General features: G+C 45.7%; 1 protein-coding gene across 1 annotated transcript in view; it reads right to left on the bottom strand.

Annotated features, from left to right (window-relative positions):
- Positions 1–14,408, bottom strand: part of HAT1 (histone acetyltransferase 1) — a 106,578-nt gene that overhangs the window by 91,230 nt on the left and 940 nt on the right. The gene's annotated exons all lie outside the window — the stretch shown is intronic.

Here is a 14,408-nt window from a genome sequence, read left to right as displayed (position 1 = left end):
ACGCCCCCCACCATGCATGAGCATGGCCATGTCTGCACATAAAACCAAACCTGCTCATAAAAAAGCAACTTTGCCCAAATGCGCAGGCACAGCCATACTTGTACAATCGCAAACTCCAAGGGGGTCCCAGGTAGCATCTGGAGGACATCAGAAGCCTCTGGATAATCCTTCTTAGGTAAGTATCTTTTATTTTATGCCCCCTCGGGTGCTCTTCGGGTACCTGATCAGCAACTCTTTCATCAGTCATCTCCTGGGACGTAGCTACAGACCACAGTCCGACAGTTCTACTTATGCACTGTTACTTTTGATGTTTAAATTCGACACCACATGGTTTGGAGACTGAACACACACGCCTTCACCACATTTTTTGATTTCTTACAAGCAATGTGGAAAATGCAATAGAATTTTAAAATAAAGCATCCGGAGTCATAGGTAGACTGAGGAGTCAAGGGTTAACTTATGCGCTCACTGTACAGCCCAGACCTGACCCAGCATTAAGATTTTCAGCAATGGCTGCTAGAATAGAGTGATCAGAGCGGACAGGATAGCCTTCACTCCCCTATGTAATGAGACGCAGGCATTCATGACCCTGTTACTGCTTTACAGGCTGTCCTGCCTTGGACCACTTCTGGTAGGTACTGAACATTGCACAAGTGCCCACAAGCATTCTTAACCACCTGGGCGGTATGGACGAGCTCAGCTCGTCCATCACCGCCGGAGGCTGCCGCTCAGGCCCTGCTGGGCCGATTTGCGCCAAATAAAGAGCAGCACACGCAGCCGGCACTTTGCCAGCCGCGTGTGCTGCCCGATCGCCGCCGCTCTGCGGCGATTCGCCGCGAGCAGCGGCGAAAGAGGGTCCCCCCAGCCGCCTGAGCCCTGCGCAGCCGGAACAAAAAGTTCCGGCCAGCGCTAAGGGCTGGATCGGAGGCGTCTGACGTCAGGACGTCGGCTGACGTCCATGACGTCACTCCGCTCGTCGCTATGGCGACGGTGTAAGCAAAACAAGGACGGCCGCTCATTGCGGCCTTCCTTGTTTATTCTGGGCGCCGGAGGCGATCGGAAGAACGCCTCCGGAGCGCCCTCTAGTGGGCTTTCATGCAGCCAACTTTCAGTTGGCTGCATGAAATAGTTTTTTTTTAATTTAAAAAAAACCCTCCCGCAGCCTCCCTGGCGATCTTATCAGAACGCCAGGGTGGTTAAAGGGAACCAGAGACGCCGTCATCGTAAAAAGAAAAAAAAAAAGATTTTATACATACCTGGGGCTTCTTCCAGCCCCATAAGCCTGGATCGCTCCCATGCCGCCATCCCCTGCTTCCTGGATCGCCGGTACCGGGTCCCGTCACTTTTGGCGGACGCGGGCAAATGTCCGCATGAGCAGGGGCTCCCTCCATACCCTTACGCGTGCGGCTGCGCAGTATGCAGCTGCACGCGTACGGGTATGCCGGGAGCTCCTGTGATGCGGACAATTGTCCGCGTGCTGCCGCCGACTGGCCGAAACTACGGGACCCGGTACCGCCGGATACAGGAAGCGGAGGAGGGCGGCGTGGGAGCGATCCGTGCGTATGGGGCTGGAGGAAGCCCCAGGTATGTATAAAATCTTCTTTCTGGGGCCTCTGGTTCCCTTTAACGAAAGGCAACCAGGTCCATCATAAACAGCACAGGTGCTGGAGATCCAGAACTCCCTGAGAAACGCAGATTAAAGGTGGCCACACACACGATACAATAAAATGATCAAATTCTACGGCAATTCGATAAAAAGATCAGCTTTTATTCGAGCAAGAAATCCGATCAGATTTCACAATTTGTATTCGATTAAAAGATGATCGGGGAAGGGTGGATTTTTGCTGATCAATTTTTATGAAAATTGAATGGTGTGTGGTAGATTGTCAATTTATTAACCTATACACAAGTAATTTTCTGAGTTTCCAAATCATTTTTATCATAATTGAGGAAAGACTGAACACAGGTTTGTGGTACATTGGTCAGATTTTTGAAATATTACAATCAGTCAGAAAAAATGTTTGCAATTCTTGAATTGAACAGATATTTAAAAAATGTTATCGTGTGTGGCCACCTTAAGTCAGAGGATAAATAACCACCTATAACCACCAGCCTCCTTGTTACCCTATGGAGACATCTTTACATTTCAGTGCTCCTCCAATTCATTCCCCAATAACTTTATCACTATTACACCTAAGGCCCCATTCACACTAGAGCGGTTTGCCGCGATTTCTTACTTTTTTTTCTTGACTTTTTAAAAGCTGATTTGCCTTTTTAAAAAGCGCTAGCATAATGAAACCCATTCTTAATTGGGTGATTTGCGAAACGCGTCGCCTGCACCATTTTCAGGCGATTTCCAGGCGTTTCAATGCTTTAGAAGTGCTAAACGCGATCGCGCCAAAATCGCCGCAGTGTTCAGTGATTTTTCCGCATGAAAATCGCAGAAAAAAATCACTCCGGCAAAAATCGCCGGCGTTTTGCATTTTGTAAGTGTGAATGGGGCCTGAGTGATCTATATCTTGGTTTTTTTGCTATAAATTAGTCTTTTGGGGGATATTTTTTATATTTTATTGATTTATTCTCTATACATTTTAAAAAGAAAAATAAAGAAAAATGAATAAAATACACTATTTCTCCATTTCCATCCATTATAGTTTTAAAATAAATAATGCTGTCATAGATATAACCCACACATTATTTGCCCATTTGTCCTGTTTATTACATTTAAATTATATATGTAGTGCAATGTATGGGGATAATAGTTTAGAAATAAAGGTGTATTTTTTCTATGTTGTGTTTTTTTGTTTTCTCATTGTACCTTAGCAGTAATTGCAAGCTATTATTTGCAAATAGAACAGTAATATACCCTCAGGGCATACAGTGGTGTGAAAAACTATTTGCCCCCTTCCTGATTTCTTATTCTTTTGCATGTTTGTCACACTTAAATGTTTCTGCTCATCAAAAACCGTTAACTATTAGTCAAAGATAACATAATTGAACACAAAATGCAGTTTTAAATGATGGTTTTTATTATTTAGTGAGGAAAAAAAACTCAAAACCTACATGGCCCTGTGTGAAAAAGTGATTGCCCCCCCCCCCCTTGTTAAAAAATAACTTAACTGTGGTTTATCACACCTGAGTTCAATTTCTGTAGTCACCCCCAGGCCTGATTACTGCCACACCTGTTTTAATCAAGAAATCACTTAAATAGGAGCTATCTGACACAGAGAAGTAGACCAAAAGCACCTCAAAAGCTAGACATCATGCCAAGATCCAAAGAAATTCAGGAACAAATGAGAACAAAAGTACTGTAATTGAGATCTATCAGTCTGGTAAAGGTTATAAAGCCATTTCTAAAGCTTTGGGACTCCAGCGAACCACAGTGAGAGCCATTATCCACAAATGGCAAAAACATGGAACAGTGATGAACCTTCCCAGGAGTGGCTGGCCGACCAAAATTACCCCAAGAGCGCAGAGAAAACTCATCCGAGAGGCCACAAAAGACCCCAGGACAACATCTAAAGAACTGCAGGCCTCACTTGCCTCAATTAAGGTCAGTGTTCACAACTCCACCATAAGAAAGAGACTGGGCAAAAACGGCCTGCATGGCAGATATCCAAGGTGCTAACGACTTTTAAGCAAAAAGAGCATTAAGGTTCATCTCAATTTTGCTAAAAAAACATCTCAATGATTGCCAAGACTTGTTGGAAAATACCTTGTGGACCGCCGAGACAAAAGTTGAACTTTTTGGAAGGTGCGTGTCCTGTTAAATCTGTCGTAGAAGTAACACAGCATTTCAGCAAAAGAACATCATACCAACAGTAAAATATGGTGGTGGTAGTGTGATGGTCTGGGGTTGTTTTGCTGCTTCAGGACCTGGAAGGCTTGCTGTGATAGATGGAACCATGAATTCTACTGTCTACCAAAAAATCCTGAAGGAGAATGTCCGGCCATCTGTTCGTCAACTCAAGCTGAAGCGATCTTGGGTGCTGCAGCAGGACAATGACCCAAAAGACACCAGCAAATCCACCTCTGAATGGCTGAAGAAAAAAAAAATGAAGACTTTGGAGTGGCCTAGTCAAAGTCCTGACCTGAATCCTATTGAGATGTTGTGGCATGACCTTAAAAAGGCGGTTCATGCTAGAAAACCCTCAAATAAAGCTGAATTACAACAATTCTGTAAAGATGAGTGGGCCAAAATTCCTCCAGAGCGCTGTAAAAGACTCATTGCAAGTTATCGCAAACGCTTGATTGCAGTTATTGCTGCTAAGGGTGGCCCAACTAGTTATTAGGTTCAGGGGGCAATTTCTTTTTCACACAGGGCCATGTAGGTTTTGAGTTTTTTTTCTCACTAAATAATAAAAACCATCATTTAAAATTGCATTTTGTGTTCAATTATGTTATCTTTAACTAATGGTTAACGGTTTTTGATGAGCAGAAACATTTAAGTGTGAAAAACATGCAAAAGAATAAAAAATCAGGAAGGGGGCAAATAGTTTTTCACACCACTGTACATATTTAAAAAGGAGTCACTTGGGTAACAATTTATGTATTCTATTTTAAATTCTGTCAATGTGTTTTCTTTATACAAGCTTTTTAGTTTGGTACAGAATATATGAAAATACAAATGTTATTGCTTTTGATTTAGTTTGTCACCAAAAAGAGTTCACAAGACACAGGCCTCAACCCTAAAATCTATTCTACAACTTATCACTAGGATACCCCATACACACATATCACTAGGATACCCCATACACACATATAGCTATCTGGACATCTATCATGCCATTAACTGCATTAACTGCAAAGTGTGCATGTGGCTTTCTACAGACCATTTTTTCCACAAAGCATTTTAGTGCCATTCTTTGTTTGCATAGCTGCACAAAAGGAAGGACAACAGAAAAATGACACACGTCTCTATTATGTAAAGCAAACCAGGGCCATTCAAAAGTGGGTGTTTTGTAAGCTACTCACTCATAGTTTTGCTGAAACTTTCCGAAGTTAGATCATAGACCTAAAAATGATATTTTTGCAGCATACATTTCCAGTCCGTGGAAACGTATGCCCAGCCATGGGGGAGAGGCAGCCGCAATGCTGGAGGGTTGTAGCAGGCAGGACAGGGGTGGCAGTGGTCAGCAGGGACGCCGCCCCTTCCTCACCTGGGTCCCCCGTCCCTGCTACCCCTCCAACTAGTTTCGCAAAAGTTGTTACAATGTATAGCAGGGAGCGGGGAGCTTACCTACTCCTTCGGTTCACGATCCGGTTCTTTTTAATGAAACGATTCGAATGAATTGATTCATTGAAAAGAGCCAAACTTCCCATCACTAGGAGCCACTGCCTGCAATGCCGCCCTCTGAAGTATACAGGGCGGCATTTCAGGCAGTGATGAGTAGTTATGGGAAGTTTGGCTCTTATCAATGAATCGAATCATTCAAATCGATTCATTCAAAATAACCGGATTGTGAACCGAAGGAGTAGGTAAGCTCCCCGCTATACACTGTAACAAGATTTGCGGAAACTAGCTAGAGGCGTAGCAGGGACGGGGACCCAGGTGAGGGGGGGGGGGGGATGTCCCCCCACCCCACTGACCGCTGCCACCCCCATCCTGCCTGCTACACCCCTCCAGCATGGCGGCTGCCTTTCCCCCATGGCTGGGCATACGTTTCCACAGACTGGAAACATATGCTGCAAAAATATAATTTTTAGGAAAACCGGGGGGGCTGCTAGGAAAAAAAAGTTTAGAAAAACGGAACCGATCTGCAACGGACCAGTGTGGACGTTTATTGGGCTTAAAGTGGAACTAAATTGACATACAAAACAAAGTTTCACTTACTTGGGGCTTCTGCCAGCCTCGTGCAGCCTTCCTGTCCCACGTTGGTCCTCCACGATCCTCCATTCTTCCGCTGCCAGCTTTCAGTATCGCCCACACGGCAACTGTGCACCCCGGGCCACGCGTATCTTTCCCCGCAATATCGTCTTGCTCTATTAGCGCAGGACACTATTGCAGAGGAGAAAGATACGCGTGGCTTGCCGTCGACTAACAGTACCAGAAGTAGCTGGCGGCGAGAGAGTGGAGGATCGTGGAGGACAGGCGTGGGACAGGAAGGCTGCACAGGACTGGCATTGGGACATGGGAAATTTATAGGGAAAGGTTTGCTTGATCTATAAAAGTCCTTTCCCACTAATGCATCGCGGTAGCAGTTTGATTCGGAAGAATCACACCACAGCCAAAAAGTCACCGCGCACGGTATACCTGCGGTGCCAGTGAAGGGAAAAAAAAAAAACTCGACTTGCAGGAGTCACAGGGTAACGCACTGCAGGTTCTGCGTTTCTTGTGGAGCACTTCTGCCACATCGCGTTGCACCGCAGGAAGTGTGTTATGCAGAACACTGGCTTTAACCACTTCAGGACGAGAACAATTTTCACATATCAGCGCTGCTCCCATTCATTCACCAATAACTTTATTACTACTTATCACACCTAAATGATCTATATCATTGTTTCAGGACAAATTAGGCTTTTAGTGAGTGATATTTTTGTTTAGCAATTACCTTATTTTGTATGCATTTTAAAGAAAAAATACACTATTTATCCATTTACATCCATTATAGCTTAACAATAAACAGTGCTAGCTGTAAGTTAAATCTTACTGTACTCTGTCGATTACAAGACCTTATTTGCAAAAATAACGATAATATAACCTCATGGCATACATATTTAAAAAGCCAAGTTCCTAAGGTAACAATATAGTTATTTTCTTTTATATTCTGTCACTTTGTTTTCATTTTACAAGTCTTTGTTTTGATACAGAAGAGACTAAAATTGTATTGCTTTTGATTCAGTTTGTTACTAAAAAGAATACACAAAACATAGCCCTTAACCCTAAAACTAGTCTACTACTTATCACAGTTAAAATGTTACCACATGTCTTGTGTACAATTTACTAATACTTTCCCAAGTTTGATCATAATTTTGAAAATTAATTTTTACATTGGATGGAGTTTGTCCCTACCTATTTTGTTATGTGATGTGGGTCCAAGCCATAAAACACACCAAAATGAATTTACAACTTGTCCCAGTTAAAATGATACCATCTGTATTTAGTAACAAACTAGTGGTGCACTCTCCATAACTACAGTGGAGATGTATACACGTCCAATTAGGCTTAAGTGGTTAATGACCAACTGCGGCAGGGAGAGTACCATGACGTGGTAAGTATAACAGGAGCCTAAGAATTTACTTTCTGCATATGATGCATAGCAGTCCTCATTTATGGATTAACTGAGGGAAAATATTCTCATATGCCAATAGCAATCTTGTCTCATTTTCCTAAACTGCACGGGAAAACAAAAAGAAAAATACATTCTATTCCTCTGTCAGATAGTATGATAAGGCTGTCATGATCAGTGAGCCATTTGTGCTCTCAAAATGTCAAAAGAAAAGATACTAGTGCGCTTGGGATACAAATCCACATTAGGCATCACTCACACAACGCAAATGAGAGGCATCCACATCATTGGTCCGCTGCTGTGTGCTCCATAGCAACCGCTGCTGGCATGCCATTTATCTGGTGGTCAGAGACACCACGCACGGGAAAAAACTAACATTTGTAAATACCAGCAAAATGTCAAATGTTGTGCATGTTTAGAAAGTGATAAAACTGCTTGTGGCAATTTTTACTGCCCAGAAAGAAAAAAAAAATGCAAAATGCTTAAAGAGACACTGAAGTCTCCTAAAAAGTCGTGGATTTTGCGGGGGAGAGGGGGAGTTAGGGGGGATTTAGTTAGATTTCAGCCACGAGGATGCGGCGGTTTAGGTAGGACAGTGATGTTAAACACATTTTTTAAATTAAAAACATGTTTTCTTAGACGTGGATTTTGCTGCTGTTTGAGGCAGAGCTATGAGCTGCAGCTCTGCCTCCCTACGCGTCAATCAGCCATGAATCTCCGCCTCTCCCTGCTCCCCTCAGTGAAGGAAGACTGAGAGGGGCGGGGGAGAGGCGGCAATCCGGGCTGATAGACGCGCTGAGAGGCAGAGCTGCGGCTCATAGCTCTGCCTCTCACGGAAGCGCTCCCTGGATTGCCCCCCGGGGAGTTTGGCGGGATTTAGTTAGATTACAGCGGCGGGGATGCGGCAGTTTAGGTAGGACAGTAATGTTAAAAACATTTTTAAATAAAAACAGGATTTTCACGAGACTTCCGAGTCTTTAAAGTGGTATGAAACACAGCATTTATTCTTTGCTCTAAAAGATGTTTTGTGTTGCATTTTTTACATTCCTTTGTCAGCTACAGTTAGTAAAAGCAAAGTGCTGAAACTGAGCTCGCTCCGCTTCTAGTATGTGTGCAGATGAAAAGTGATCATTAGATAGATTGCAATATATGAATGCAGCAGCTATGCAAGAAAATGCAATGGCAGCTTTCAGAGCAGATAAACTGTACTTTGGGAACTTGTAATTTGCAAACAGAAAATATTACTTGTGCACAAGAGCAAATATAACTGTATGAGTAATAAGAAGTAGGAAAACATTTTTATTGAATGGTATCTCAGAGTTTTATCCCACTTTTAAATGAATAACCCCCTATAGCCACACTGAGTGTAGGGATGGACTTCCCAGTAGCATAGGCTCATGGGAATAGGTCCCTACAGCATAGCGTAAATAATTATGTGGACTCATTTGAGCTACGTACAGGAATTTCTTTCATCTTAAAGGAGTACTGTAGGGGAGTGGGGTGAAAAAAAAGAGTTGAACTTACCTGGGGCTTCTAACGGTCCCCCGCAGACGTCCTGTGCATGCGCAGCCACTCACCGATGCCCCAGGCCCCGCCACCAGTTCAATTCCGGAATTTGAGACTTCTCGCTCCTGGTGACATCAGCGGGAGCGGGAACACGGCGGTGCAGGTGCAGTGAATTAGTTACTTTGAAGTCTCAAATTCCGGAAGTGAACCGGCGTCGGGGACCGGAGCACCAGTGAGCGGCTGCGCAGGCACAGGACAGCTGCGGGAAACCATTAGAAGCCCCAGGTAATGTCAACTCTTTTTTCACCATACAGTATTCCTTTAAACTACAGTTTTAAGGAGACAGTTTCTGAAAAAAGAACTGTGAAGACATGCTGCCCTAAATACTGCCAGCCTCTAAAGTGTAAAAGTTGTTATTAGGGATGGTCGATGAGATTCAGATAATTCGGAGCGATTACAGGATTAGGCAAATATATGCAGCTTGAAGATGGACCAATAGAATCCTGTCAGGGTGGAAATTGATTGGCCCACTTTCAAACTGCATAAATTTGTATGATCTGATAGTTATAGATATATCTTGAAGCTGCTAGTCACTACAGGGGAGTGAGTCAAGCTTCCAAATAACAAATGTGCAAGTTTTGAGATCGGCATAGGATCCATTACATGCACATGATGAGATTCAGGCACAGAAATATGGATACATGCCGGGAAGTGTAGTGCTTGCGGGAGAGGATAGTGGCAGGGCGGGGGGGGGGTCGAGGCTTGGAGAAAGGCAGCTGTGCCCGCTGAACCACGTTAGCCCAGCACACCCTCTTGCGCACAAGTTTACTGGACCTGCAGTTGTTTAATTAAGAATATAGAGAAGCTCAGTCTACTGAGGAAGGTGACGTCACCGGATGTGAACCGCCACAACAGTGTTCTCCCCAGGCTCTGTTAGCCGGTGCTCCACCCGGCTAGTTTTGGTGAGCACCCTGCTGTCATCGGCTCACCTCCTTCTCTGCTGTAAGCAGAGTTGTGCAGAGAAGTGCCGGCCCTGTATTTTCTCATCTCGCCCCACCTGGCTACTTTTTCATGCCACCCGGCTGGAACAAATTTCTGGGGAGAACACTGCACAACCCGGAAGTATTAGCCGCAAGTGCTGGAGCGGCAGATTCAAAAGACAGGAAACAAGCAGAGTCATACAGCTGCCGTCCGGAGCTCCAACTCATAAAGACACAAGGGCACCCCAAACCTACCAGCTCCAAGGGAGCGTGAGTATATACCGGAGTGCAATATTGTAACATGTTACAGATCTCATTGCGAAGGTCTTCTTGATGATTGGGACAAGATTTTACGTACCAGAGTACGGGGACAATACTATTTATGTGCTATTTGATGCGAATGGACTATTTTTTACTTCAGATTTATGGACCTGGATGCATGGATACTGATGGTCGTTTATAGACTTTGGCACTTATACATACATGTAGGGAAAAAAAATATTGAATTCATCAGCTCCAGCGAGCATTCTGCACCTTAATATTTTTTTTTATACGATATACCATTTTTTGAGATACGCTGGATGGTCTATGTATGATTGCTGGTGAGCTGTGAATGGATTGTCTCAATTAGGGATTGTATACTCTTACTGCAGCTGCAGGACAATTGATTTAATATGATGTCTTATGTACCGTATATGTGATCTGATGTCCAAACAATTTTAGAATCTGAGACTGTCTCAATATGTTTAAAGATACCAATTTATTTAAAATGTAATTCTTAATTACAATGCCAAGGATTAATAGCAATCTACAGTGGTTATTAGCAAGTATTAGAATGGCATAGGAACCTTATAGGTATTTATCAAAAGGAGTAAGCTGACTGATGCTAAACCCCACCTATTATCATGAGGAAATATTGTTACACAGTGACCCTAAACTAAACCCAACATGTTTCACCTCAACGGCAGAGGCTTCGTCAGGGCGACAAATTGAGTGCAAGTGGAAACACAGAAATGTGCTATATACATGTATACAGCTAATCACCACCATGGCAGCATTTTGGCTTTATCTGGGTTCAAAATGCTGCAATGATGATTAACTGTGTATCCACTGACAGTTATTTAGCAGTTCTTTTCACATTGGCTGGCCAGATCCTGCAGTGGCCAGACTTTGGGTTCTGGCAGTAATATGCATAACTAGGGGTATATCGGGGACATGGCGGACAGGTGTACCTCTCTTATCTCAATGGGCTGGGAGGCATGCCATCATACACTTGTGTGTAGTCAGCTGACCAGAAGTAAAATTATACTAGGCCTCTTAACACTTATCAAGAACTAAGGACATACTAAATATTTGGTCCACTATAATATGGCACTGATAAAAGAGGTAGCAAATCAGGAAGCAGTCCAACCAAATTTAATACATGTATGTAAGTATTCGTAAGCAAAAGTAGCTTCAGTTCATTTATAGAGGTTAAGTTCTTATTAAAATACACGACTAACATGCAGTAGTGTTCCTTCACAGAATTGCAAATTCCAAGGTGAGGATTTATTCCTGTACAAAGGAGGTCAAAGTGAGGTGCTGGGTGATGTAGAGGTCCTGCACACAGTGGGAGGAGAAGAGCTTGCAGGCATGCTGGGTGACGTGACATTCCTGTACACAGAGGAAGAAGAGCTGTCAGGCATGCTAGTTGATGCAGTAACTCTGTACACAGAGGGAAGATGTCTGGCATGCTTGGTGATGTAGTCCTCTACTCTACACAGAGGAGGTAGGGCAGCTAACTAGAATGCTTTGTAATGCAGTAGTCCTGTAAACAGAGGGAGGAGGAGGTGCTGTCAGGCATGCTGGGTGATGTAGTCCTCTACACAGAGGAAGTGGGGAAGCTAGCTAAAATTCTGGGTAATGCAGTAGTCTTGTAAACAAGGGGAGGAGAGGAGCTGATGGGCATGCTAGTGCTGTTGTATATAAGGGGGGAGGGGAAGAGAGGCAATAAGTGAGCCCACCTGGTGTGATGCATAGCGCAGTACCTTTGTACTGAGAACAAGGGGTTGGCTGACATACTGGATGATGTAGCAGTCCTGTACAGAAGGATGGGAGCTGCCATAGGCAAGCTGGGTGATGTAGCAGTCTTGTACAGAAGGGAATGAGAGGACCTGGCTGGCATGCTGGGTGATGTCCTGTACACCCACATGCTGGGCAGTCCTGTACAGAAGTAGTGGAGCCGGTACTGGCAGGTTGGGTGATGTAGCAGTCCTGTAATGAAGTGTGGGCGCTGGCAATAGCAGGCATGGTGATGTAGCAGTCCTGTATAGAATGGAAGGAGGGGGTTGGCTGGCATGCTGGATGATGTAGCAGTCCTGGATAGAATGGAAGGAGGGGGTTGGCTGGCATGCTGGATGATGTAGCGGTCCTGTATAGAATGGAAGGAGGGGGTTGGCTGGCATGCTGGATGATGTAACAGTCCTGTATAGAATGGAAGGAGGGGGTTGGCTGGCATGCTGAATGATGTAGCGGTCCTGTATAGAATGGAAGGAGGGGGTTGGCTGGCATGCTGGATGATGTAGCAGTCCTGTATAGAATGGAAGGAGGGGGTTGGCTGGCATGCTGAATGATGTAGCAGTCCTCTATAGAATGGAAGGAGGGGAGTTAGCTGGTGTGCAGGGTGATGTAGCAGCCCTGTACAGAAGGGAGGCTGGCTGGCAAGCTGGGTGATGTAGCATGAAGGAGGGGGGGGGGGGGCTGACTGATGTAGCAGTCCTGTACAGAAGGGAAGCTGGCTGTCAGGCAGGCATGGTGATGTAGCAGTCCTGTATAGAATGGAAGGAGGGGGTTGGCTGGCATGCTGGATGATGTAGCAGTCCTGTATAGAATGGAAGGAGGGGAGTTAGCTGGTATGCAGGGTGATGTAGCAGCCCTGTACAGAAGGGAGGCTGGCTGGCAAGCTGGGTGATGTAGCATGAAGGAGGGGGGCTGACTGATGTAGCAGTCCTGTACAGAAGGGAAGCTGGCTGTCAGGCAGGCATGGTAATGTAGCAGTCCTGTATAGAATGGAAGGAGGGGGTTGGCTGGCATGCTGGATGATGTAGCAGTCCTGTATAGAATGGAAGGAGGGGAGTTAGCTGGTATACAGGGTAATGTAGCAGCCCTGTACAGAAGGGAGGCTGGCTGGCAAGCTGGGTGATGTAGCATGAAGGAGGGGGGCTGACTGATGTAGCAGTCCTGTACAGAAGGGAAGCTGGCTGTCAGGCAGGCATGGTGATGTAGCAGTCCTGTATAGAATGGAAGGAGGGGGTTGGCTGGCAGGCTGGGTAATGTAGCAGTCCTGTACAGGGGGGGGGGGAGAGAAGGGGAGCTAGCCGATATGCAGGGTGATGTAGCAGTCCTATACAGAAGGGAAGCTGGCTGGCAAGCAGAGTGATGTAGCAGTCTTGTACAGGAGGGAAAGAGGGGGTTGGCTGGCAGGCTGGGTAATGTAGCAGTCCTGTACAGGAGGGAAGGAGGGGAGCTGGCTGGTATGCAGGGTGATGTAGCAGTCCTGTACAGAAGGGAAGCTGGCTGGCAGGCAGAGTGATGCAGCAGTCCTGTACAGAAGGGAAGCTGGCTGGCAGGCAGAGTGATGCAGCAGTCCTGTACAGAAGGGAAGCTGGCTGGCAAGCAGAGTGATGTAGCAGTCTTGTACAGGAGGGAAAGAGGGGGTTGGCTGGCAGGCTGGCTAATGTAGCAGTCCTGTACAGGAGGGAAGCTGGCTGGTATGCAGGGTGATGTAGCAGTCCTGTACAGAAGGGAAGCTGGCTGGCAGGCAGTGTTGCAGCAGTCCTGTACAGAAGGGAAGCTGGCTGGCAGGCAGAGTGATGCAGCAGTCCTATACAGAAGGGAAGCTGGCTGGCAGGCAGAGTTATGCAGCAGTCCTATACAGAAGGGAAGCTGGCTGGCAAAGCAGAGTGATGCAGTCCTGTACAGAAGGGAAGGTAGGAGGCTGGTATGCAGGGTGATGTAGCAGTCCTGTACAGAAGGGAAAAGGGGAAGCTGGCATGCTGGGTGATGAAGCATGAAGTAGGGGGGCTGACCGATGTAGCAGTCCTGTACACAAGGGAAGCTGGCTAACAGATGTAGCAGTCCTATACATAAGGGAAAGAATGGAGATGGCTGGGTGATGTAGCAGTCCTGTACAAAATGGAAGGAGGAGATTGGCTGGCATGCTGGGTGATGTAACAGTCCTGTACAGGAGAGTTGATACTGCAATGCTATGTGATGTAGTACAGGACGGGAACTGGCATGCTTGGTGATGTAGTACTGTACAGAAGAGAAGCTAGCACTAGCATGCTGTGTGATGTAGTACAGGAGGAGAGCTGGAACTGGCATGCTGGGTGATGAAGTACTGTACAGGACGGGAGTTGGTACTGGCATGCTGAGTGATGTAGTACAGGAGGGGAACTAGCATGCTGGGTGATGTAGTACTGTACAGAAAGGAAGCTAGCACTGGCATGCTGGGTGATGTAGTACAGGAGGTGAGCTGGGATTGGCATGTTTGGTGATGTAATACTGTACAGAAGGGAAGCTAGCAGTGGCATGCTGGGTGATGTAGCACAGGAGGAAAGCTGGAACTGGCATGCTGGGTGATGTAGCACAGGAGGAAAGCTGGAACTGGCATGCTGGGTGATGTAGCACAGGAGGAAAGCTGGAACTGGCATGC

This window comes from Hyperolius riggenbachi, chromosome 7, assembly GCF_040937935.1.
Source record: "Hyperolius riggenbachi isolate aHypRig1 chromosome 7, aHypRig1.pri, whole genome shotgun sequence".
NCBI lineage: Eukaryota > Metazoa > Chordata > Amphibia > Anura > Hyperoliidae > Hyperolius > Hyperolius riggenbachi.
Note: the sequence above shows the minus strand (reverse complement) of the source record. Positions and strands in the feature narration are given on the sequence as shown.